Consider the following 27,470-nt stretch of genomic DNA (forward strand, 5'->3'; position numbering starts at 1 on the left):
CAAAGGTGATGAATGACCCAGTATTCAGCTCAGATTTCACGGGCTAGTCGTTGTCGGTGAGTGTAACCAAGCTGGGGACTGGTTTCGGTGCCCCATGTCATGGGTTTGGAAAATAGGGGCTCTTGCTCCAATCCTGTGGTGATAGGATGGCTAAATCTGTGTCAGGCCACTCTTGACTACCTCCCGGTGGTGAGCTATTGAGCACACTTTGTCCCAGGACTAATCGTGCTTATCAGACTGGAGGCTCTCCTGTGTCCTTCCATCCAACAATCAACACAAATTTGCTCAGGGGAATATCTTTGTTCTTGCACTCCTATGCCCTGGGTCAGTATTGTGATAAAATCATTTATATTCTCATCAGGAGTCTGTCACGGTTGTAAGAACCTGAAGTGTGCTGTAAAGACGCTGTCTAGCATCCCCCAATCATTGTCCAAATCATCGAACACCACTGTTAGTTCAGATTCACTCTGTAGGTACAGAACATTGAAGTATTTCTGTCCGAATTCTCCCAAGTGCATAAGAAGCAGCTTGAGTTTCATTGCTTCCTCCAGCTTTATCACTGGTGTTAAAATTGGTCGAAGTTCAATATAGTCCGGTAAGACTGTCTTCCATCGCAGCCAGGTACCAGCTAGCAATTTTGCCATAGATGCGGCCAAAATGAATTAGGTGTTTGAAGTAGAGCGACAATTCTTGTTTTGATCTTTGCCACCAAAATGCTATGGATCCACGGGACAAGAACAACAACAGAGCAAAATGATAAGACATATTTACTGAGTCATGCTAGGCAACTTACAGTGTGGGAGCGACAAGCTAGGGTCGCCGAGGAAAAATTCTTGAATTCACCACATTCTTGCAATCAATCTGATACAGTACAGTGATATGATAGCTTTACCAGAGGAAGCAGTAGGTTTAAAGGCAACATGGGAAACATAACCCTAGTGAGTTTAAAGGAAGCAAGGGAATCCGAATCCGGTGATTTTAAAGAGAGCGTGAGAAGCATGGCCCCACTGAGTTTACTCAAATAGAAGTTTAAAAGTTGAGTTTCGAAGGACCACAGGAATTGGGGCCCTTATGAATATAGAGGAAGTAAGGGACACAGAGACACAATAAATCAGATGCTGAACCACTGGGTTCAGGTTGAACGGGTTGTAACTTTTACTGTGTATAGTACATATTGATTCTTAGAACAGCCCAGGAAACATACTTCTATAATGGGAAAATATGATCCTCAGTCCAACTCCAACTCTATAATTTCCCTTTGCAACCTCTGAAAAGAATGACCCTTTTCAACTCCACTGTTTTCCCGCATCTCCAAAAATGCACTGCACTGTCTTTGAGATCAAAAACTGCTTTACTGGCACTCCCAGTAACCTAGCTACCTCTACTTCTAGCACACCATCCCTTTAGAATTTTCTCTTCTGCTTACTTCTGGTTTAAAGAACACAGATTTGACCAGGCTTGTCACAATGCTCCCTCAATTGTTCACACCAAATCTGGATAGTGTTCACTTTAAAGGGAAATTCAGAAACTTCAGAATCACATTAGATCATAATAATAAAACCAAATTCTTCTTTTGCCAGTGCCATATTAACCACTTCTCGCCCTACCCCAAGTCCATCATTCCCTCACCCCACCTCTATGCACAATCTTTCCTTGTCCTGTATATGATATGTGTTGTTACAGCATCCTACAGCTTGTGGGATTGAAATGTAAGCAAAGACAGAAACTAATGTACAGTCGGACCTCTGTATCCGCGGATTCAACCAACCGCGGATCGGGTTCGATAAAAAACGTGTTCTCTCTCCAGCACTTATTGTTTGAGCACAGATCCTGGCATTAGTATTATTGAGCCTCCTCCAAAGCATCCTTATTCCCTGAACAATACAGTGTAACTACTATTTACATAGCATTTCCATTGTATTAGGTATTATAAGTACTGTAATCTAGAGATGATTAAAAGTATTGCTCGTTGTTTGAGCATTGTTCGCCTCGAGTCGTGTTCGTTCGCTACTTGTGTTGTGCGCGAGAGGAAGGAGTTTAAGGCTAATAAGGGATGACTGGCTAGCTACGTAAAGCACTACAGCCTCAAGAACTTAAAGATCACGGGAGAATCGGCATCAGCGTTCCCAGAAGAGCTACGATGGTTGTGTCTGTACTGAACATGTACAGACTTTTTTTCTTGTCATTATTCCCTAAACAATATGGTATAACAACTATTTACATATCATTTACATTGTATTAGGTATTATAAGTAATCTAGAGATGATTTAAAGTATACAGGAGGATGTGCGTAGGTTATATGCAAGTACTACGGCATTTCATTTCCATCTGGCATAATTTACATATTATTATTTAATTATTTATGGTTTTATATTGCTATATTTATACTCTATTCTTGGTTGGTGCAACTGTAACAAAACCCAATTTCCCTCGGGAACAATAAAGTATGTCTGTCTATCTATTTTATATACGGGACTTGAGCATCCGCGGAACTTGGTATCCGCGGGGGATCCCAGAACCAAACCCCCCCCCCCCCGGATACTGAGGGCCGACTGTATTGTGGTACGTTAGTGAAATATCATTGAGTATTAGCAACTCCAGATTGTTTGAGGTCCTTCTAAAAATAATGATGTGAGTCTCTTTTTTTTCTCACCTGACTGGCAATATCTCTGCTTACATCTTTTGCTTCCCAAGATACTGAGTTTACATTGATTTACTCTATTTCTAATCATTTCTTGCCCCCACCCAGCTAACTATTCACACCTGCTATTTTCCAATATATTTAGATATCATTTCTTCCACGGCCAAGCTAATATCTTCCATGAATTCATGTCATTGTGTAGTTTTATATTGAAACATTCAGGTGCTAAATTGTTACTGTTGATATGAATGAATAAATACATGCCTGGTGTTTCTTCCATTCATTATTTAGCACTGAGCATTACAGTAACAGAGCAAGCTGAGATCATTCATCTAGTAATATTAGTAGCATTGATTGGAGTCAGGTTTGATTTAGAGTGGATATGGAGAGGATGTTTCTTATGGTGAGAGATTCTAGGAACAGAGGACGCAGCCTCAAAATCGAGGGGTGTCCAAAGGGATACAGGGAGAAGGCAAGAGATTGGGGCTAAGAGAAAAAATGGATCAGCAATGATGAAATAGTGGAGCAGACTCAATGGCCCATATGGCCTAATTCTGCTCCTATATCTTAAGGTCTTGTGGTCTTAATATCACAGCCATATGTTGTGAAATCTGTTGATTTTACAGCAGCAGTACAATGCAATGCATAATAGTAGAAAAAACGTGAACTGCAGTAAATATATATGTATATATAGTAAATAGTTGAATTACATAAGTAGTGCAAAAATACAAATAAAAAAATAGTTAGCTAGTGTTCCTGGGTTCAATGTCCATTCGGAAATCAGATGACGAAGGGGACAAAGCTGTTCGTGAATCAGTGAGTGTGTGCCTTCAGGCTTCCGTACCTCCTTCCTGATGGCAGCAATGAGAGCATGGCATGACCTGAGTTATGGGAATCCTTAATGATGGATGCTACCTTCTTGAGGCATCTCTCCTTGAAAATATCCTGGATATTACAGAGGTTATTGCCCATAATGGAGCTGACGAAGATTACAATTCTCTGCAGATTGTTTCCATCCCGTGCAGTATTCCCCCCTGCACCCCATAGCAGATGGTGATGCAGCCAGTTAGAATGCTCTCCACAGTACAGCTGTAGAAATACCAAATCTCCTCAAACTCCAATTGAAATGTAGCCACTTTTGTGCCTTCTTTGTAACTGCATAAATATGTTGGGTCCAGGATATTGACACCCAGGATCATTAATCTCTAGATTGTAATCCTTAAGCACCATATGATGAAGGACTACAATGGATCTACAGCAACTTCTCCTTCTGCACTTGAGAGGTACATGTGAGGAAGGACCTCTGAGAGATGAAGACCCAACAAGCTTCGCAGATCTCCAAGTTCACCATCTGATCCAGAATCCTCTCAGTGAATCAGGATAACACTTGATCATGATAACAGGAATTCTGCAGATGCTGGAAATTCAATTGGAGGTTGGGTAGCCTCCAACCTGATGGCATGAACATTGACTTCTCTAACTTCCGCTAATGCCCCGCCTCCCCTTCGTACCCCATCCGTTATTTATTTTTATACACACATTCTTTCTCTCACTCTCCTTTTTCTCCCTCTGACTATACCCCTTGCCCATCCTCTGGGTTCCCTCCCCCCCTTGTCTTTCTCCCCGGACCTCCTGTCCCATGATCCTCTCATATCCCCTTTGCCAATCACCTGTCCAGCTCTTGGCTCCATCCCTCCCCCTCCTGTCTTCTCCTATCATTTTGGATCTCCCCCTCCCCCTCCCACTTTCAAATCTTTTACTAACTCTTCCTTCAGTTAGTCCTGACAAAGGGTCTCAGCCTGGAACGTCGACTGCACCTCTTTCTAGAGATGCTGCCTGGCCTGCTGCGTTCACCAGCAACTTTGATGTGTGTTACTTGATCATGATACTTCTTCCAAATGATTCATATGGGCAACTTTAAGATTCATAGCCTTAAGGAAAAAGACAGTGCATTAACAAATTCACAGATGGGCACACTGAGGATCTACAGATCCTCCTACGCCACAGATAGCAAATTTCCCAGAACTTTTTGTCCACAGGGGTCTTAGATGACACCATATGGGAGAGTCTGGACCAACTACTGAATTTGAGGAAGCTGACAGGGTCCATCAGTTTCCTTGATTCAAATTAAACTCCCAGAAGTAATGTTTTATTAGTAAAGTTGTATACAGCTCTGTGGGAGTGAATGGTCTTAGAAGTGTACAAAGTTGTGCTTTGCAGTCAGCATGACAAAATCCACGGGGAAAGGCATCATCACCCACATCAACAAACAGAAAGGCGAGAGTGGAGACATCAGGAATTGGACACCTATATGGATGGAGAAAAATGTTGGAAGGGTCAGGAATAAGCTCTGAGCTATACATAGAGCAACTCATTCTTGTCCAACTCCTCACTGGGGTACTCACTGCATAGCATCACTTCCCAGCTAAGCATTTGTTTAATGTCTTCAAAAACATTTAATTTTTGAAGTGATTTATTGATTATGTACTAATATTTGGTAGCATTATTTAGTCTCAGCATGTGTTGGGTGTGTTACCTGTGTTCAAGTTTGTCTGTGTGTGCATTTACCTGTCTGTATGGACATGGTTGAGCATGTACCAGTGTAAAATAGGACACAGTTAAAAGTCAGCTGAAAAGAAGAGACGTGCCAATGGACTAAAAATAATTTTATCTTGGCGAGTTATGATTTGACAGCCAAATGTATTTGTTTAAATTCCATGTCCAATGATTGTAATAGATTACTGATCCCTAATATCCATAACTCTCGAAAACCTCAGAGCAGGTTAAGCCCATTATTTATAGTTTTGATGAAGCTTATGGAATAGTTATTAGTGTGATAAAAGATCACTTTGATTTAATATATACCACATTTTACCACTTCCGTGTTGCTAAACACAAGGTGCATATCTTATTAATAGACTATTACTTTATTTTTTATTTTATTGAGATACAGTGTGGAATCCGCCCTTCTGGCCTATATAGCAAGGCTGATTTACAGATTTACAGAAAGGGGCGAGGTGGCCTAATCACAGGAACATTTACAGTGACCAATTAACCTATGCTTTTGGACTGTGGGAAGAAACCGGAGCTCCCGGAGGAATCCCGTATGGTCGGGGGAGAACATACATCTCCTTACAGGCAGTGGTGGGAATTGAGTTCGGATTGCCTATACTGTAAAGTGCTGTGTTCACCACTACACTACTGTATGTAGAGAGTTTGGTGGAAAGCTGAAAAACATGACTTCCAGGGTAGGAATCTCTGGATTGCTTCCTGCACTGTGTGCCAGTGAGGGTAAGAACACGGTAATTTGACAGATGAATGTGTGCCTGAAAAAATGGCACAGGGGGCATGGTTTCAGATTTCTGGATCATTGGGATTTCTTCTGGGGAACCTATACAAAAAGGTTGGATTACATCCTCTCTGGCAGGTTTGCTAGAACTGTAGGTGAGGGTTTAAATTAATATAGCAGGGCGATGGGAACCAAGGTGATAGGGCTAAGGATGGGACAGGTGGTATACAATTAGATGCCATGTGTAGTGAGACTGAGGAAGGATAGAGCAAAATTGCAGTCAGAAGGATGAGTTAAAGTGTACAGGGGGACAAAATCATAAAAGGATGACGAATACAGGACTGAATGCATGCACACAGTATACAGAATCAGGTAGATGATCTTATAGCGCAGTTAGAGATTGGCAAGCATGACGTTGTGGGCATCTCTGAGTCATGACTGAAAGAAGATCATAGCTGGGAGCTTAATATCAAATGATACACACTGTATCAAAAGAATTGGCAGGCAGACAGAGGGAGTTGGGTGGTTTTATTGGTAAAAATGAAATCAAATCCTTTGAAAGAGGTGACATAGGATAGGACGGTGTAGAATCCTTGTGGGTAGAGTTAAGAAAATGCAACGGTAAAAAGACCCCGATGAGAGTTATATACAGGCCTCTGAACAGTATCCAGGATGTGGGCTACAGATTACAATGGGAAATAGAAAAGGCATGTGAAAAGGGCAATGTTGAGATAATCATGGAGGATTTCAATGTACAACTAGATTGGGAAAATCAAGTTGGTGCTGGATCCCAAGAGAGGGAGTTTGTAGAATGCCTATGAGATGACATTTTAGAGCAGCTTGTGGACCATCCCTCTAGGGATTGGCAATTCTGGAGTGGATGATATGTAATGAACCAGATTTGATTAAGGAAGTTAAAGTAAAGGAACCCTTAGGAGGCAGTGATCAAAATATGATAGAATTCACCATGCAGCTTGAGAAGGAGGAGCTAAAATCATGTGTATCAGTTTAAAGTGGAGTAAAGGGAATTACAGAGGCATGAGAGAGGAGCCAAAGTTGATAAAAATAGGACACTACCAGGGATGATAACAGAACAACAATGGCTGGAGTATATGGCGGCAATTCGGAAGGTGCAAGAAAGATACAATCCAAAAATGAAGAAGTATTCTAAAGAGAACATGAGGCAACCATGACTGAGTCAAATACAGCATAAATACAAAAGAGAGGGCATGTAATATTGCAAAATTAATAGGAAGGTAGAGGATTGGTAGCTTTTAAAAAAACAACATAAGGCAACTAAGGAGGAGGAGAAGATGGCAGTGCGCGCGGCCTCTCCAGTGAATGATATCTGTAATCTGTCAGGTAGGGGACCGTGCACAATTCTGATTTGATGGAGACGGACGTAAGGATACAGAGGAACATCTGGAAAACTTCTGAAATGCCCACTTCACTGCCAATGTGTGGTAACCAGAATCTCCTGAGCAGAAGGCCCCGAATCCTCGGCTTTGCTTGTTTCAGCGGCCAGGGCTAGGTTGAAGGCGCTCAGCAGAGGATGACGCTCGGGAGGCTGTATCGGAGGGGATGGTCAGAAGCTCGAAGTTTTCGGACGGACAGACTCAGTGTCGGCTGTGGTTGGCTGCTTCCAAGGCATCGGCAAGTTAACAGTGCCTGGAGCTTTATGGCAGGGAGTTTCTCTCTTTTGCCGCCTGCTATCAGGGACTCGGGAGTCGATCGACTCAGGGACTTTGAGACTTTTTTACCATGCCCATGGTTTGTTCTTCATCAAATTATGGTATTGCTTTGCACTGCTGTAACTGTATGTTATAATTATATGGTTCTGTCAGTGTTAGTCTTTAGTTTGTCCTGTTTTCTGTGGTATCACTCCAGAGAAACATTGTGTCATTTCTTAATGTATGTATGAATTTCTAAATGACAATAAAAGAGGACTGAGTGTTCTCATAATCTAATCCAATCTAAAAATACTATATAGAGAGATGAGATGAAATATGGAGGTAAGCTAGCCAATAATATCAGATAGGATACCAAAAGTTTTTTCAGATATATAAAGAGTAAAAGAGAGACAAGAGTAGATATCAGACTGCTGGAAAATGACACTGGAGAGGTAGTAATGGAGGATGCTTAATAAGTATTTTGGGTTAGTCTTCACTGTGGAAGACACTAGCAGAATGCCAGAAATGCCAGAGTGTCAGGGGACAGAAGTGAGTGTTGTTGCCATTACTAAGGTGAAGGTGCTTGGGAAGCCGAAAAGTTTGAAGGTAGATAAATCACCTGGACCAGATGGACTGCACTCCAGGATTTTGAAACAGGTAGTTGAAGAGATTATGGAGGAATTAGTAATGATCTTTCAAGAATCACTACCTTCTGGAATGGTTCCAGAGGAATAGAAAATTGTGAATGTCACTCCACTCTTTAAGAAGAGAGGGAGGCAGAAGGAAGGAAATTATAAGCCAGTTAGCCTGACTTCAATGGTTTGAAAAATGTTTCAGGGTCTTTGGAAGCACATGATAAAATAGGCCAAAGTCATCATGGTTTTCTCAAGGACAAATCTTGCTTGTTGGAGTATTTAAGGAAATAACAATCAAGATAGACAAAGGAGAGTCAGTGGATGTTGCTTATTTGGTTTTTCAGAAGTCCTTAAATAAGGTGCCGCACACGAGGCTGCTTAACAAGGTAAGAGCCCATGATATTGCAGGAGAGGTACTTGCATGGATAGACGATTGGCAGAATGTCAGGAGGAAAGAGTGGGAATAAAGGGGACCTTTTCTAGGTTGGCTGCTGGTGAATAGTGTGTGCCACAGGGGTTGGTGTTAAGATCAGTTCTTTTCACGTTATGTGTCAATGATTTGGATGATGGATTTATTGGCTTTGTGGCCAATTTTGCAGAGATTCGAAGATAAGTGAAGGAGCTGGTAGTGTTAAGGAATTAGGATGTCTGAAAAAGGATTCAAACAGATTGGGGGAATGGGCAAAGAAGTGGCAGATGAAATATAGAGTAGAGAAGAGGAATAAAAGCTTGGACTATTTTCTAAATCCTGGAGAAATTCAAAAAATTAGAGGTGCAGAATTCCCTAAAGGTTAACTTGCAGGTTGAGTCAGTGATAAGGAAGGCAAATGCAATATTAGCATTCATTTAAAGAGGACTAGAATACAAAAGTAAGGATGCAATGCTGAGGCTTTATAAGGCATTGGTCAGCTTGCATTTGGAGTATTATGAGCAGTTTGGGCCCCTTATCTAAGGAAGGATGTGTTGGCATTGAAGAGGGTTCAGAGAAGGTTCATAAGAATGATCCAAGGAATGAAAGGGTTAACAAATGAGCATTCAATGGCTCTGTGCCTGTACCCACTGGAGTTTAGAAGAATGAGGAGGAGGAATCCTATAGTGGGGGAGTCTAGGACCAGATGGCACAGCCTCAGCATTAAGGGACATCCATTTAGAACAAAGATGAGGAAAAACTACTTTAGCCAGAGGGTGGTGAATCTGTGGAATTCATTGCCACAGACAGCAGCGCAGGCCAAGTCATTGGGTATATTTAAGGTGAGGTTGATAGGTTCTTGATTAATCAGCGTGTCAAATATTACGGGGCCAAGGCGGGCGAATGAGACTGAGAGGGATAATAAATTAGCCATGATTGAATGGCAGAGCAGACTCAGTAGGCAAAATGGCCTAATTGTGCTTATAGTCTCATCACCTGCTGGCTTCTGATATATACAGAATGAAGTGAGGCCAGAAATAATAGCAGTCCAATGGAAAGATAAGTATGTGGAGAGCAAGACTGACACAACATGATACCCTGCTGAAATAGTTGATATTCACTGCCAGTGCTGAAATATCAAAAACATCTGTGAGCACTGCTGGAGCCAGTGGTTAAACAGGACTCTGGGAACTGCAGTCCTTAATAGATCTGCCAGTGTGGAATATAACTGGGGCTCATGGGCCAGGGACAACACTTTTACTATCACCATTCTGTATCTATTCCAGATAGAAATGGGTCAGTCAGAGCTCTAGCAGACCGATCATATGTTAGTGAAGTATAATAAATATATCAGGGAACATTGTAGCATCACTTTGCGGTATTAATGGAATTTTATATGGGCCTGTAAAATGGCTTTGAACAGACTGCACGATTAGTCTTCAGTGTAAATAAGGAATTAAAGTGATCAGGCTCTTTCTGTGCAGCATAGATGTGATACTAAGCAAGCTTATAATATTGCTCCTTAATACCTAGCTCCAGTACTAACTAAACAATCCTGGAGGGGGAAAAAATTGCCACAGTTTAGCCGAAGTGGAAGACATTGGAATATCATTCCACAACTTCAACTGTTCATTAAATAGGTTTCCACTTCACATGATAACAATAAACTGTGAGTGTCATGAATCCACAATGCTTTGTTGTGATAACGTCATAGAACTTATTAAAATGTTATTAAAGTCATAAGAAGCTGCAAATACTTAGCAGATGCAGCATCTGTTTAAATTCAAACTCTGTTTCGGTCAATGATTATGACTTATTGTAGTTATCTTGACTTTTTGACTGTGGAATTCCACAAAACTTACATCATTCCTTTTAAACTTGCTATTACATTTCCAGCAGAACTGTATGTCTTTTATAAAGGGCTGGGAGATGTTATAACCTACACAATCCTGTTATTGCACTTCTTTTGTTCAGCCAATCTTCTCTCATCTCCAACCCATCATGTAAATAAAGAACAAGTGAAAAAGCTGAAGTTTAATTGAAGGTTTTTAAATTAGGTGTTAGCACATGAGAAAAGTTTGTCCGGGGGGGATACTGGTGAGGAAAGCTAAGAAGCTAACAATGCTGCAAGGGCTGTCCCTACAGCTTTCAATTCTTTCCTTGACTTGAATCAGGTTCCTGGCAGTTAAATTGCATGCAGTTTTAAATTAACTGGTGAAAGAGCAAGAAGGGAGTTAAGGGTGCTTTCCTAACAATCTTTAGTTCACTGTCTGAAATGTTAGTGAAAGGAATTACATCTAGAAAAGGAAAAGTATTGGAGGGCTATGGGGAAAGACCAGGGACTGGAACAAATTGGTAGCCCATTCAAAGAGCTATTGTATGGGTTGAATAGCAGTTATTTCTTTCTTATCCTCTCCCACCACCCACTGTACGATAAGAGATACCATGTATAGTACAATAAATAAGATTAACTCTTGACCTCACAATCTACCTTATGATCTAGCACGTTGTTTACCTACACTGCTCTTTCTCTGTAGCTATTACACTTTACTCTGCAATGTTATTGCCTTACCCTGTTCTACTTTAATGCCCTGTATAATGATTTGATCTATTTGAATGGTGTGCAGGACAAACTTTTCACTCTATTTTGCTACCTGTGAAATAATAAGCTAAATATCAATATCACTAATAGTAAAAATGCTTGGATCTATAATTTTGCTTAGCTAATCCAGGAGAGATTTAGTTTAATTTAACATTATGTTCAGTATTGACATTATAGGCCAAAGGGTCTGTTCCTGTGGAGTGCTGTGCTGTTTTGTTCTATGTTCTAATTTGTTAGAATGATCACTAAAATTTAATCTGTGTAAGTCATAAGTGCATAATAATATTTTTGAGCTTGTTTAAATGCATTGCTGTTCATATGTAGAACAAGCTTCCCTCTACATACCCAAATCCAATAAGGACCCCACCACAACAACCTATTTAAAATAACCTTGTGGTTTCATTGAATAGGACTATAATTTTACTGCAAATTCCAGACTGTGCTCAGAGTTGATGCCTACCAGAAAATACATTAAGACTGACAGTGGTTAATTTCACATTTAGATCTTTGCAACCATGAGGCAAATAAGTAGCTTTTAACTACTTGTAAACTAGAAATAGTCGGGCAGTTAACTCATTATTGTTCTGATAACCCCAGTTTTAATTTGCTAATTTCATAATGAAAATAGCATAGTAACAGAGTGACTGGGAGTTTAAGGGTATAAGAGAAACAATTTATTAAGAGATACAACGTGAAACAGACCCTTCCAGCTCAACGAGTGCACTGCACAGTGACCCATCTATTTAACACTAGTCTCGTCACAATTTAATTTACAATGATCATTTAACCTACTAGCTAGTACATTTTTGGACTATGGGAAGGAAATCAGAGCAGCTGGAGGAAACCCATGTACTAACGGGGAGGATGTATAAATTCCTTACAATCAGTGCCAGAATTGAACTCCAAACTACGGAACACTCCTAGCTATAATAATATTGTGCTACCTACTAAGCTACCATGGTTTTGCCACGTGCAGGAACAAACATCCCTCCGTGCTTCAGATTTTTGCATTTAATAATATGGGAACTCATTGCATACAGGACTGTCCATAAGTTGAATGCTGTAACCTGGGGAAGGTCTGTATTCTGTATTCATTGAAATTATACAGCATATTGGTAGTACTGCTTCCGCCCAGCTGTCACAATTTATCCTGACCTTAGGTATGGTCCGTGTAGAGCTCTCCCTGTCACCATAAACTTTTTCCACCAGATGCTCTGGTTTGCTCTGTCAGCCCAAAGGCATCCTGCTGGATTAAATGGCCTACTTCAAAATGTTTCTAGTAGAGCTGAATGGCAGGAGGTTAAAGATGGTTTGTGATAGGGAATAGCTTGGAGGTAGGCAAGTAGAGGAATAGGACTGATGGGTGTGGTATGAGACCTGGCTTGGCCAAATAATCTCCATCTGTGTAAGGAAATGTGAGAAATACAGGACATCTCTCTCAAATAAACTCTTCTGTTAATACAAATAATCTGAAAAATCCATCAGCAGTCATTTGGAGGGGCCTATTTGAAAAGACAGCTTTCTGTTATTCACTCCCTCTGCCTCAATATGCTATCACTTCATTATATTAAAGGCCAGAAGGAGATGAAGAAGCAGGGAAAGAAAAAGATTCTGTTCTGAGGATTCATTGACTTCATGCCAACTTATAGTCTGACAGCAGCATTTCCTTGGAAATTCCTCCAATACTTCCCTTAGTGTTTTGAGGGAATTCTCCATGGTCTGCACGCAAGCTTTTGAGAGATGGTCAAGGAACTGAAGCCTGAGATAGCTACACACAGCACGCTGGATCGGGAAGCCAAGTATTAATTGGTTGCAGCTGAAGGCTTTCTCATGCAAACCAAGCTTTAGTCAAACTGTTAACCAGCTCTACCTATGCAAGGATGAAGATCACAGTTGAACAGGATCATTTTCTTCCTCCCACCTCACCCTGTCCCTGTCTTTTCTCAATCATTTTCTGAAGGCAATTTTTGCCTGATTGCAGTTTAGTGAAAAAGCTTTATGTTTGTGTAGCAACTTACATCATCTCACAACATCCCAAAGTGCTTTACACCAATGACTTATTTAACTTGGAAATATAGATACCATTGTATGGACAAAACACCATGGGCAATATGTGCACAGCAAAAACACATGAGCGGTTATGTGATTTTAAACAAATAGCTAGCAATTTAAGGAATAAACATTTGCTATGGTTCTGAGAAGGAACACCTCCAAGATCTTCTTAAAAATGTTGTGGTATGGTCTGTTATATCCACCTAAGAGAGCAGAAAGGAGCTCAGTTTGAAAGTATCTCCAGCAGTTTTGGCTTAGATTCTACATTCAGATTTCCAGTATATCTAGGTAAGATTGTTACCTTCTGTATTACAACTGATAATTGGGATGACTTTCTACACTTTAGACACAATATAAATGCAAGATTTTACATCTGAAAGTACTGCATTACTTGGTACATAGCTATATCCAACATCCCGTTTCTTGACCAGTGAACTTAATCAGTGTACATACTTAGACAGACTGTTCCATGGGGGCAATATGAACTATGAGTTCTTCCCTGTTATTTCCTAAACTTCCCGTCAAAACTGAGCATAGCAGATGAGATTATTGACAAAGGATACCCAAATATCCATGAATGCATGCCAAAACTGAGAGCGCATCATCCACACATTAGATTCTGAGTTATTTAAAAATTAAAAGGTGCCATAACACATGCAATGAATGACAGGGCAATCAATAACAAAGCTTATTAACAGAACAGATGCAATTTAAAATTTAATTGCTTATTCAGCCAGTCCAGAAATCAGCAGTTGCAACCAGAGTAGCGTCAGAGGCAGTTTCCACTCAAAGTTCAAACTAACTTTTATTATCAAAGTACACATATGTCACCATATACAACCCTGAGAATCATTTTTCCGTGGGTATGCTCAGCAAATCTATAGAATGGTAACTATAACAGGATCAATGAATGATCATGTAGAGTGCAGAAGACAACAAATTGTGCAAATGAAAATATAAATAAATAGCAATAAATAATGTGAACATGAGGTAAAAAGATGAAGTGTTTTTAAAGTGAGATCATTGGTTGTGGAAACAGCTCAATGTTATGTTTGTTCTTGATAAAAGACAAACATTGCATGGGTTTTCAAATGGTAACACATTTATTAACATGAGATAGTCATGGCTTCTAGCTTCACACTTTAGCATGTGCTCCCAGTTCACCAACATCACTAACAAGAAAATCTGCAGGTGCTGGAAATGCAAGCAACACACACAAAATGCTGGAGGGACTCAGCAGGCCAGGCAGCATCTATGGAAAAGAGTAGAGTCGATATTTCGGGCAATGATTGAGTTGCTCCAGCATTGTGTGTGTTGCTCACTGATGTCACTTCCAGGTTCTAGGTGAACCATCTGCATTGCACACTGGGAAATTAAATTCTTTATTATGTACAGACATACTGACAGATCTTCCCACTTTAAAGGAAACAAACACAATAGTATGTCCCCATAAACTGCAAGACACAATAATGCATTCTAACATAGCTATTTAAATTAACTTCAGTTGTAATGAGCAAATACATTCCCCTACTCACTCAACTACTCTCATTCAGTCTCTGAGGTGGTTTAATCATCCTTTTTAGTCAGCTATTTGTATTTACGGATGTCTTGCTTTTATTTGCTGCATTAATATTAGTGTTCTTTTGAGAACAATGATTTACATGTTCATTTCTTTCACATCCTTCTGTCAAAATTCTATCTGTTCATCTCTTGCTGTGGGGCCATAATTTGCTCCACAAGCCTCACAATGGAGCCCTGAATTACATCTATGTGTTCAGTGAATCTTTGCACAAGTTCCAACTGATTCTGTCTCAATTCATTGAGGTCCTTCTGTTAACCATGTATCATAGATAGCATCTCCTCCTGTTGGTTTGTGTTGAACTGTTGTTGTTGTTCTGATCTTTGGGTCTTCGTGGTCTCCCCACCTTCCTCTTTATTCTTCCTCTTCAACTTCAAAGAGGATCGTGGAAATATTTTTGATTTTCAGTCTTTAACTGGAAATCGATGAGAGACAGATTTTGAACCAAAGCTGCATGATGAGGAAGCAAGACTTCATCATGATCGTTCTGTTCAGCACTGGCATCCTGACTGTCATGCTGGTGTAGCTGGTAGGGATGTCTATGGAAGGTGGAGTTCTTGTGCTTCTCTTGCATAACCTCTCAAGCCCTCAGGGATGCTGTTACTAGTTTCTTGAGTTGAATCAGGTAAGTATCCTTTCTTTTTAAATCTTTTTATTAAGTAAGTATACAAAAAGGTAAGCCATATAAGAATCAGGTAAGTATCCGAGTCCCTCAAAGACATCTGCATATTTATTAAGTGTTACCTCATCACATTTGGTCTGTGAAGCCACTACAAAAACTCTTTTCTCCAGGCTGAGCCTTTCATATGCAGTTAGACTTAAAATTGTCTGTACTCGCTTTTCTACAATCTACAAGTAGCTGTGCCTTTAGGTGCTGTCCCTTGTGCTTGAAGGTCACTATACAGCCCCCTTGTGCTGGAACGCTCTCTCCACTGTAGCCTGCCACCTTTAACTTCACTGAGTAAATCTTGCTGTTTGCTTTGAGGGTCCTGTAATCATCCAAGGACAATAGATTCAGATGGGCTCCGTTGCCCAGCTTGGATGAAATTACTGTCTCATTCACAGTCACTGGAACAATCCATTCTGTTTTACCAGCACCAGCAGTCTGAAGAGAATCTACAAAGACTTCCTCCATTTCCTCATCAACAGTGTGCACCTCTATTTTGGTAGCCCCAGCTTTGCAGCACCTTGAAAAATGATTCTTCTTCCCACAATTATTACAGGACTTTACATAAGCAAGATACTTTTTTGGGAAATGCCTACCTCCACATTTGCTGTTTGAACCTATCTCTTTGCTGTTCTGTTGACTTGGGAAATGCCTTGTGTTCTGCTTTTCTGCTTTCACAGCATACACTGTTGTTTCTGCTCTATGCAGCTCCTTAGCTTGTGCTCATATGTTCTTTGCTGCCCTACACATTTTCACAGGCTTTCCTAGCATTAAATTTTTTTCTCTGAGCCCATTATCTGGGATTCCACAAATTATTTTGTCTCTGACTAGTGAGTCTCTCAAATCTCCAGATTCATAGGATTTATTCAGTGTGTGAAGCTCAGCTAAATATTGGTCAAAGCTAACACTTTGTTTCTGCTTGCAGGAGAAGAATTTATATCTTTCAAATGTGATGCTTTTACTTGGGGCAAAATACTCAGCAAATTTTGTCATCCGTGTCCAATGTAAAGACTTATGAATTTGAAAGCTGTTGTACATGCCCAAAGCATCTTCATCAATTACATGTAGAAGGATAGAGGCTTTCAATTTTTCATCTGCACCTCTGGCTCTACTTGCTGCTAAATATATATTGAATCGCTGTTTGAAGTATTTCCAGTTATATCAGTGAGGTTGCCAGCAAACTGCATAGGTGTAGGTGGACTTGGGTTATCCATAACAGAATTTTTCAGGCTTCTTTCACTTGAATCTCTTGGTGAACTTTGAGACAGGATGCTCTCTTGCCAGCAGCTCTCTCAGTTGGAACCTAGTGCCTCACGGTATTCAGTTACGCTCCGTTTTTAGAAATCACGCTGACTTCTGACACCATGTTATGTTCTTGATAAAAGACAAACTTTGCATGGGTTTTCAAATGGTAGCACATTTATCAACATGAGACAGTCATAACTTCTAGCTCATTCCCAGTCCACCAACGTCGCTTCCAGTTCCCGGTGAACAGCCCACATTGCATACTGGGAACTGAAGTTCTTTATTATGTACAGACATAATAACACACTCAATGGATGGGCAAGTGAGTGTAGTTATCCCCTTTTGTTCAAGCGCTTGATGGCTGTGGGGTAGTAACTGTTCTGGAACTTGGTGATGCGAGTCCTGAGGCCCTTGTACCTTCTACCTGATGGCAGCAACAAGAAGAAAGCATGGCCTTGGTGTTGGGGATTACTCTCTTTGTCTACCAAGCACATTGGATTCCCATCATAATTGATCACTCAAGCAATCCTCTCTTAAGCACACCATCCTTCTTTTCCCATCATTTCCTCTCCACTCTACAATTGTTCTTTGACCCCACCCTGCATCCCTCCAAAAGGCGACCTGGGGACCCCAGGCACAGCTGCAAAAATGAGAAGTCCTGGGGAAAAGTTCATGAGACTCGCAGCCCAGTTTTGGGTATACTTTAAGCCTCTTTGACAAGATGCAGGCTATTGTAGTTGAATTTTCATCATAAAGTCAAAGAGTTGAACAGAAGCTAGCCCTTCGGCCCATCACGTCCTTGTTGACCTTTTTGCCCATTTACACCAATCCCTTTTGCCTGCATTTGGACCAAATTATCTCATGCCTTACATATTTGAGTGTCTGTCTAAATGTATCTGAAGCATAATGATTGTATCTGATTCTAGCATTACTTTGCAGCACATACCCAAGATCAGCGACTAGAGTAAAACAAATTACCACTCAGATCCTCTATAAAATGTGTACTTTCTTGTTTTTAATAACCTTACCATGGGAAAAAGATTTTGATTATCTATCTTATCAATGTCTCTCATAATCTTACGTATATATTTCTATATGGTCACTCTTGGTCTTCTCTGCTCCAGGGAAAATAAGCCCAGCCTAAACAACTAAGGTACTCCAATCCAGACAACGTAGTGGTGAATCTCCTCAGTACTTTCTCCACAACCATCACATCCTTCTGATAATGTGGTGACCACAACTGGAAACAATATTCCAAGTGCAATCCAAACAGTTTTTTGCAAACTTGCAGCCTAAACAGTGGGTTATGAAGAAAGCACAGTAAAAGTAAACAGGAAATGGAAAAGCTAAGGAGGTAAGCATTGGACAAGTAATCAATGCTGTGAGGCAGCTTGGTTTGGAAGCAAATATTGGAGAGGTAGTAGCAAGCAAAATGAAGGCATATCCATGAATATTCTGAAAAGCAAGAAAATAACAAGGGACCAATTAGGAACCAAAAATGTAAGAATGATTGTGGTTGGGATTGAGCAGATTTATGATGGAATGGGCTGATTCTGAATTTGTATTTATGTAGGAGGTGCTTGAATATTAGATTGGCTGAACATAGTAATAGAGATTTCACATCTTTGCGGTTGAGTAACCTTGAAGACCTGGATGAAAATTGTTCAAAGTAGAAAGGTAGGAAATGCAGAGGCTCCAACTTCCACTTTAAACCAGCAGTGTCTACAGGTGCGATACCATAGGATTGGAGAATTGCTATTGTACTGTTACTCAACAGAGAAGTACAGGATAAATTGTAATTACAAGCGGCTTAGTTTAATTTCAGTGGTAAACAGATTATTAGAATCAATCCTGAGGGAAAGTGCAAACTTTGATTCAGAAAGACACAAATTATTCAGGGACTTTCAGCATGGATTTGTTAAGGGAAATGCTGGTCTGAGTAATATAATTGTATTTTTTGAGTTGGTGACCTGAGTAATGTTACCAACTCAAAAGTAGCACACTTATCAACATGATGGCCACATCTGCGCCAGGTGCACCGAGATGCAGCTCCTCAGAGACCGTGTTAGGGATCTGGAGCTGCAGCTTAATGACCTACTGCTTATTAGGGAAAGTGAAGAGGTGATAGACGGGAGCTACAGGGAGGTAGTCATCCCTAGGCTACAGGTGTCAGAAAACTGGGTGACTGTCAGGAGAGGGAAGGAAAATGCCCGGATAGTGGAGAGCACCCCTGTGGCTGTCCCCCTCAGCAACAAATATCTTGTTCTGGATGCTGTTGAGAGGGATGACGTGACAGGGGACGCCCACGGTGACCGGGTCTCTGGCACTGAGCCTGGCGCTGTTGTGCAGGAGGGAAGGAGGGAGAAGAGGAATGCGGTAGTCAAAGGGAATTCCATAGTCAGGGGAACAGACAGGAGACTCTGTGAGCCTGATAGAGATACCCGCATGGTGTGTTGCCTCCCAGGTGCCAGTGTACAGGATGTCTCAGATTGGGTCCAGAATATTCTGAAGGGAGAGGGTGAGCAGCCAGTTGTCTTGGTACATGCTGGTACCAGTGACATAGATAGGAGAAGGGAGGAGGTCCTGAGGAGAGATTTCCAAGAGTTAGGAAGGAAGCTGAGAAGCAGGACCTCCAGGGTAATAATCTCGGGATTGATACCTGTGCCATGTGCTAGCGAGGGCAAGAATAGTAGGATCAGGCAGATGAATGCATGGCTGAGAGACTGGTGCAGGGGACAGGGCTTCAGATTCCTGGATTATTGGGATCTCTTCTGGGGGAAGTATGACCTGTTCAAAAAGGACAGGTTACACCTGAACCCAAAGGGGACCGATATCCTGGCGGGAAAGTTTAATAAAGCTGTTAGGGAGGGTTTAAAGTAATTTGGTGGGGCGATGGGAACCAGAATGATAGAGCAGAGGAAGGAGAAAACAAAAATAAATCTAAGATAGTGAGCAGTAAAGATGTCAGGAAAGACAGGCAGGTGATGGGGCAAATTTGCAGCCATTGGGATGAGTTGCAGTGCAATCAAAGCAAAAACTACCAAATACTGGTCTTAAGGTGTTATACTTAAATGCACGCAACATAAGGAATAAGGTGGATGTTCTTGTCGTACAGCTACAGATTGGCAGGTATGATATTGTGGCCATCACTAAGATGTGGCTAAAGGATCCATGTCTCTGGGAGCTGAATGTCCAAGGATACACGGTGTATCGAAAGGATAGGCAGGTAGGCAGAGGGGGTGGCATGGCTTTATTGGTAAGAAGTGATATCAAGTCATTAGAAAGAGGTGACATAGGATCAGAAGTTGCAGAATCTTTATGGGTTGAGCTAAGAAATCGCAGGGGTAAAAGGACCCTGATGGCAGTTATTTATAGGCCTCCAAACAGCTGCAGTGATGTGAACTACAAATTATTTTAACATGCGAGTGGATTAGGAAAATTAGGTTGGCACTCAGATCTCAAGAGAGAGAATTTGTAGAATGTCTGCGAGATGGCTTTTTAGAACAGCTTGTTGTTGAGCCCACTAGGGGATCTGCTGTACTGGATTGGGTATTGTGTAATGAACCAGAGGTGATTAGAGAGATTGAGGTGAAGGAATCCTTAGGAGGCAGTGATCATAATATGATTCAATTCACTGTGAAATTTGAAAAAGAGAGGCCGAGATCCGATATGTCGGTATTTCAGTGGAGTAAAGGAAATTACAGTGGCATGAGAGAGGAAATGGCCAAAGTTGACTGGAAAGGGATACTAGCGGGAAGGACAGCAAAACAGCAGTGGCTGGAGTTTATGCGAGAAGTAAGAAAGGTGCAAGACAGGTATATTCCAAAAAAGAAGAAATTTTCGAATGGAAAAAGGATGCAACCGTGGTTGACAAGAGAAGTCAAAGCCAAAGTTAAAGCAAAGGAGAGGGCATACAAAGAAGCAAAGATTAGTGGGAAGACAGAGGATTGGGAAGTTTTTAAAAGCTTACAAAAGGAAACTAAGAAGGTCATTAAGAGGGAAAAGATGAAGCTTGAAAGGAAGCTAGCAAATAATATCAAAGAGGATACTAAAAGCTTTTACAAGTATATAAAGAGTAAAAGACAGGTGACAGTAGATATAGGATCGATAGAAAATGATGCTGGAGAAATTGTAATGGGAGATAAGGAGATGGCGGAGGAACTGAACAAGTATTTTGCATCAGTCTTCACTGAGGAAGACATCAGCAGTATACCGGACACTCAAGGGTGGCAGGGAAGAGAAGTGTGCGTAGTCACAATTATGACAGAGAAAATACTCAGGAAACTGAAAAGTCTAAAGGTAGATAAATCTCCCGGACCAGATGGAATACACCCTCGTGTTCTGAAGGAAGTAGCTGTGGAGATTGCGGAGGCATTAGCAATGATCTTTCAAAAGTCGATGGATTCTGGCACGGTTCCAGAGGACTGGAAGATTGCAAATGTCACTCCGCTATTTAAGAAGGAGGCAAGGAAGCAAAAAGGAAATTATAGACCTGTTAGCTTGACATCGCTGGTTGGGAAGTTGTTGGAGTCAATTGTCAAGGATGAGGTTACAGAGTACCTGGAGGCATATGACAAGATAGGCAGAACTCAGCATGGATTCCTTAAAGGAAAATCCTACCTGACAAACCTATTACAATTTTTTGAGAAAATTACAAGTAGGCTAGACAAGGGAGATGCAGTGGATGTTGTATATTTGGATTTTCAGAAGGCCTTTGACAATGTGCCACACATGAGGCTGCTTAACAAGATAAGACCTCATGGAATTACGGGAAAGTTACATACATGGATAGAGCGTTGGCTGATCGGCAGGAAACAGAGAGTGGGAATAAAGGGATCCTATTCTGGTTGGCTGCCGGTTACCAGTGGTGTTCCACAGGGGTCCGTGTTGGGGCCACTTCTTTTTACGTTGTACATCAATGATTTGGATTATGGAATAGATGGCTTTGTGGCTAAGTTTGCTGATGATACAAAGATAGGTGGAGGGGCTGGTAGTGCTGAGGAATGGAGAGTCTGCAGAGAGACTTGGATAGATTGGAAGAATGGACAAAGAAGTGGCAAATGAAATACAATGTTGGGAAGTGTATGGTTATGCACTTTGGCCGGAGAAATAAACAGGCAGACTATTTTTAAATGGGGAGAGAATTCAAAGTTCTGAGACACAACGGGACTTGGGAGTCCTCGTGCAGGATACACTTAAGGTTAACTTACAGGTTGAGTCGATGGTGAAGAAGGCGAATACAATGTTGGCATTCATTTCTAGAGGAATAGCGTATAGGAGCAGGGATGTGACGTTGAGGCTCTAAAAGGCGCTGGTGAGACCTCACTTGGAGTACTGTGGGCAGTTTTGGTCTCCTTATTTAAGAAAGGATATGCTGATGTTGGAGTGGGTACAGAGAAGATTCACTAGAATGATTCCGGGAATGAGAGGGTTAACATATGAGGAACGTTTGTCTGCTCTTGGACTGTATTCTTTGGAGTTTAGAAGAATGAGGGGAGACCTCATAGAAACATTTTGAATGTTGAAAGGCATGGACAGAGTGGATGTGGCAAAGCTGTTTCCTATGATGGGGGACTCTAGTACGAGAGGGCATGACTTAAGGATTGAAGGGCGCCCATTCAGAACAGAGATGCAAAGAAATTTTTTTTGGTGAATCTATGGAATTTCTTGCCATGGGCAGCAGTGGAAGCCAAGTCATTGGGAGTATTTAAGGCAGAGATTGATAGGTATCTGAATAGCCAGGGCATCAAAGGTTATGGTGAGAAGGCGGGGGAGTGCGACTAAATCGGAGAATGGATCAGCTCATGATAAAATGGCGAAGCAGACTCGATGGGCCGAATGGCCGACTTCTGCTCCTTTGTCTTATGGTCTTATAATCAATAAGGGCAGCCTGGTTCAATTTACTATATTTCAGTAAGGTGTTTTATGATGTCATACATTTCAGGACAATCAATAATGTAGACTCAGGTCAATCAGGGTGACAATTAAAAGAGAAATATGTATTCATCGACCCCTGGAGAGTGCAGCTGGAGCCAGAACACTGTCAAAGGGTCAATTTCACTCTTTTCTCACCAACCACATTGTGGGCTCCATCAGGACCTTGAACCGACACCAGAAATTATCCCGCCATGTCATTTTTCAAAGGGAGTGTGGCAAGTGTTATCCAAAATTAGTTCAACAGTAGCAGAGGGTATTGATTCACAGATTTTTTTTGGTGACTGATGAGCCACAAAGCACTTTATGTAGGAGACATCATTAAACAAGATTACACATGATATAAAGACTAGCCATGTGGATGAGAGTAAGAAAGAAAGATTTCTACCATAAAAAGATGTAGATGGCCTGGTGAGTTGTACAGAAAAGCAACATACGGATTTCAATACAGAATGTGTGAGGTGTAGTGCACTTCGAGAGGTACAGCAAGGAGTTGTACAATAAATGGGAGGATATTGGGATGACTGGAGAAACACAAGGACTTTGGAGTGTGCGTGCACAGATCCTTATAGATAATAGTTCAATAATGTGTTTCAAAGGCCTCAGTACCTCCGGGTGCAATTGGACCTTTAATTTTCTCACTTGCAGACCTCAGTCAGTTCAGATCGGTAGCAACATCTCCTCCACAATCTCCATCAGTACAGGTGCACCACAAGGCTGTGTGCTACTCACTTTATAAGTACAGCTCCAATGCTATATTTAAGTTTGCTGATGGCATCAATGCCATTGGCCAGATCAGAGGTGGTGATGAATCAGCATACAGGAGAGCAGTTGAAAATCTGGCTGAGATTTGATTTTGTACGCACATTCTTTAGGTCTGCAGAGTACTTGCCTCAGTGTTGCTGTTGGTTTATACATGACTGAACCAAGCTATTGGACAAGACCAATGTTGTCTACAAAATCCAATGCGGAGACTGCAGCAAATATTACGTCGGCCAAACTGGGAGAAAACTATCCATGAGGCTGTTAAATGGCATGACCAACTCTCCCTAGTCTCAACCCATGAAGATTGAAAGTGGCACAAATTCGACTAGACATCAGTGAAAGTCATGGTAGAAGCAAGCACTTAGCATGCAAGAGAATTCCTAGATGTATGGTTTTCAGTAGACGATTCTATAAACTGACATGTAGACCTCAATCCCACTAGCCAATGTAGGCAAAATTCCACACAACACAACACACACTATGCAACCAATCAGCAGTGAGACCCCTTCCTATATCACAAGTGAGTTTCTGTAATGATGACCAACTAACTAACTGATAAGCCAAGCATTCGAAGGACACACCACAGGTAAACAACCCACTGATGATGTCTCCTCGTATGGTGATGAAACGTTCCCAAATAGTTTGCCAAGACCGGAGAACAACTCAACCCGACCATCCACCACTCGAGCTGCACATTTTCTGAATTATTTCCATGGAAGATTATGATTGATGTCATAGGACAGATAAAGAATGCAATTTCAAACATTTTCAAGAACAGGCTTAGTAAAACCTGGTCTATAAATAAGTATGAAACAGCACTTCTCATAACTGTAAAATTAAAATATTCAGATGATCTTTGTATGTTGCATGAATATTCACATCCTTTGAGTGAGCTTTCCACAGGGACAAGTGTGCCAGGGAGATCAAAATATTGAGAGAAAATGATTCAATGAGTTTCACATCATCTGCTAAGACAGAAAGAAACATATGCAGAATTACTTGACTCTCGCTTTAATCTATTTTTTTCACAAGCAAAGTACTGAGATTTTTTTTTAAACTATATGAATGAATATCTATCCATTCTACTTTTTATTAGAACATGACTTGCAGTGGATGGCCTCAAAATACGTCCAATCCATTAGGATGAGTATGCTGCATTGGTTTAAGTTCAGCTTATTTTTTCAGTATGTCCTGTAACTCAAAGTGTCAGCTTCTAAAGTTCCTCTCATTAGTGAATCAGTGATGAGAATCGCACTCACTTCTGCCTTCTTTCAATGCTTCCATGAGCTGTTCCTCCACATTATGTTCATTGCTCATGAGAAAACTACTTATTGAGTCAGTTGGAAAAAATCTTTTTTTTTCAAATTACCTCAGTGGCAAGACAGCGACAGTAATCACAAAATGAAGCTTGCCTTAAAATAAGTTGGCATGTAATTGGACAGCTTTTGAGTCGTAGATATGTATTCAGAGCATTTTTGCTGTGTCCTATTATTATTAAACTGACAGCCAGTCACTAGGGGTTGCATCTCTTGAGACCATTATGATAATCCTGTCATGCCGTAAAGGGGATGGCAGAGGAGGATAGGATTGAAATTTGCAGGCTCACCATAAATCCAGGGTTTTTTTCCCCAAATGATGAATTGCCTTCAGCGATCCTGGCCATAGGAAAATGAAACTGGGAATTTATTAAAAATGTCATTCTTATTAACCAATTCGAAGACTATGTAAATGTTAAACTCTTGCATAAAACACCATGCAACGTTGTTTCAGTTTCATCAGCTAGACAATAAGTGGACCATTATGGTGGTGCATCTGGTGAAGCTGCTGTCTTACAAACCCACTGACCCATTTAGTCCTGGTCCCCAGTGCTGCCTGTGTGGAATTTCCATTCTGTCACTGAGACCATGTTGATTTCCTTGGGTGTTCTGATTACTTCCCACGTTCCAAAGATGTACTGGTCAGTAGGTTGACTACTGTATATTGCCTCTACTGTAGGTGGGTGGGAGAATCTGGGGGAATTGATATTAATGACTATAGGTTACAGATAAATTAGTGGGGGAATGTGCTTACCCTTGGAAACAGAAGTAAAAAAGTGGTTGGTGGACAAGTATTCACTTTCTTTGCTGTCATACTTTGTGTCCAGTTTACGCGCATTCTATGGGGTATCAGAACTCATATTAACAAAAAAAAGGTTGTTGAAGGTCACTGATAAAAGAGGAAAGAATTATGTTAGGAAATGCAAAGAGGGGAAAAATCTGAACTAAGTGCAATAAAGGCTTCAGAAATATTGCCATGGGGATTGTCCCAGCAAAAGATGTAAGAACACATGGTAGAACACAGAAGCAAATGTTGTTCTTCCAGAGGGAGCAGGTCCTCAACTGGACCAGTTGCGAAGAATTAACAGGTGATAAACAGTATGAAATCCAGCTGGTGTTTATTGACCAGGTCAGGACAGATCCCGAAACAGTTTTTTGAGAAATTGTGGCTTTCACAAAAGAGCCTTGAAGCTTTCCAGATCTTTTGTCTCAAGTGGGAAAATGAATTGCTGTAAATCTAGGCATTTTCCTATGATATCAATATTGCAGCCATAATGCAATTAACATCTAAAAAGGTATATCGATTTTTGAAATTACAGAATACCTGCTGATTTAATTTAACATTGATATATTTCCAGTCCTCTGCAGAGGAATGCTGTGTTACATAGTGTTGTGAATCCCGAGTTTCTTTTACATGTATATTTTATAATGTTTTGTTCTTAAACTTTAATAATTTAATTTCTTCTTACACCCACTGCTAGTTATGCATGTCCCTTTATAAAAATCTTTCATTTTGTTCTGATTCCTCATCTAACTCTAGCAAATGTCCAACTCATTATCAGTGCCTGCATTGTACAATCACTTGCAACAGAGATAAATGGCTATGATTGCTATCATTTGATTTTCAATTTGTAATTCAGACAAGGCAGTGTTCATGCTGTTCAATTGGGCTTATTTCGCTTGTAATATAGTACTGATTAAAGAGGGATGAATGAAAGAAAACTCACACTTTTACAGGTTCATTCACAAATTAGGATGTCCCAAAATTCTTTAGAATCAATGAAATGTCTTTGAAATCTTCTCTATTTTCTTTAGCTAGAACAGGGAGTGTAAAGTCAAGCTGTTCTGAACAACACAGGAAATAATTATCACATGATTTTTTTCCCCCAGAACTAAAGTAAATGTATTAGAAATACCTAGTTATTTAGGCAGCATTTGTCAAGATAAAAGCACAATTAACTTCTTGGTTGATGACTTACCATTAGGACAGAGAGAGAGGCTACCTCACCTGCTCAATATTTTAAATAATTTCAGTGATTGCCTAATCTCTAGCAGTTGTTTACTTTTGAAATTTTAAGTTTAACTGAGGAACATTCCATAATCTAATTGAAAGCTGTTGTGGGAAATATTTTGCATCTGCCTCAGAGGGCAGGCAGGTACTTTCTCAGGCGGGAGTAAGTCTTGTAGAAGGCCAGAGCGAATAAAACAACATGCACAAAATGCTGGAAGAACTCAGCTAATCAACAGCATCTAGGGAAATGAATAAATTGTCAACATTTTGGGTGCAAACTCTTCTTCAGGACTAGAAAGGAAGGTGGGAAACACTAGAATAAAAAGGTGGGGAGTGTCGGGAAGGAGGCTAGCTGGAAAGTGATAGGTGAAGCCAGGGGAGTGGGAAAGGTCAAGGGCTGGAGAAGAAGGAATCTGATAGGATAGGAGAGTAGACGGTAGGATAAAGGGAAGGAGAAGGAGTCCCAGGGGGAGATGATAGGTAGTTGAGAAATGGTAAAGGGTCGGAATGAGGAATAGAAGAAGGGGGGAGGGGCAAGGATTTTTTTTACCGGAAGGAGAAATTGTTATCCATGCCATCAGGTTGGAGACTACCCAGTCGGAATATAAGGTGTTGCTCCTCCACCCTGAGGATGGCCTCATCTTGGCACAAGAGG

The 27,470-nt window shown here is 40.9% G+C and overlaps 1 protein-coding gene across 3 annotated transcripts in view; it reads left to right on the top strand.

The window, feature by feature from the left end:
- Window positions 1-27,470, top strand: part of cacna1g (calcium channel, voltage-dependent, T type, alpha 1G subunit) — a 363,171-nt gene that overhangs the window by 199,299 nt on the left and 136,402 nt on the right. The gene's annotated exons all lie outside the window — the stretch shown is intronic.

Source organism: Mobula hypostoma, chromosome 22 (genome assembly GCF_963921235.1).
Source record: "Mobula hypostoma chromosome 22, sMobHyp1.1, whole genome shotgun sequence".
Taxonomy (NCBI): domain Eukaryota; kingdom Metazoa; phylum Chordata; class Chondrichthyes; order Myliobatiformes; family Myliobatidae; genus Mobula; species Mobula hypostoma.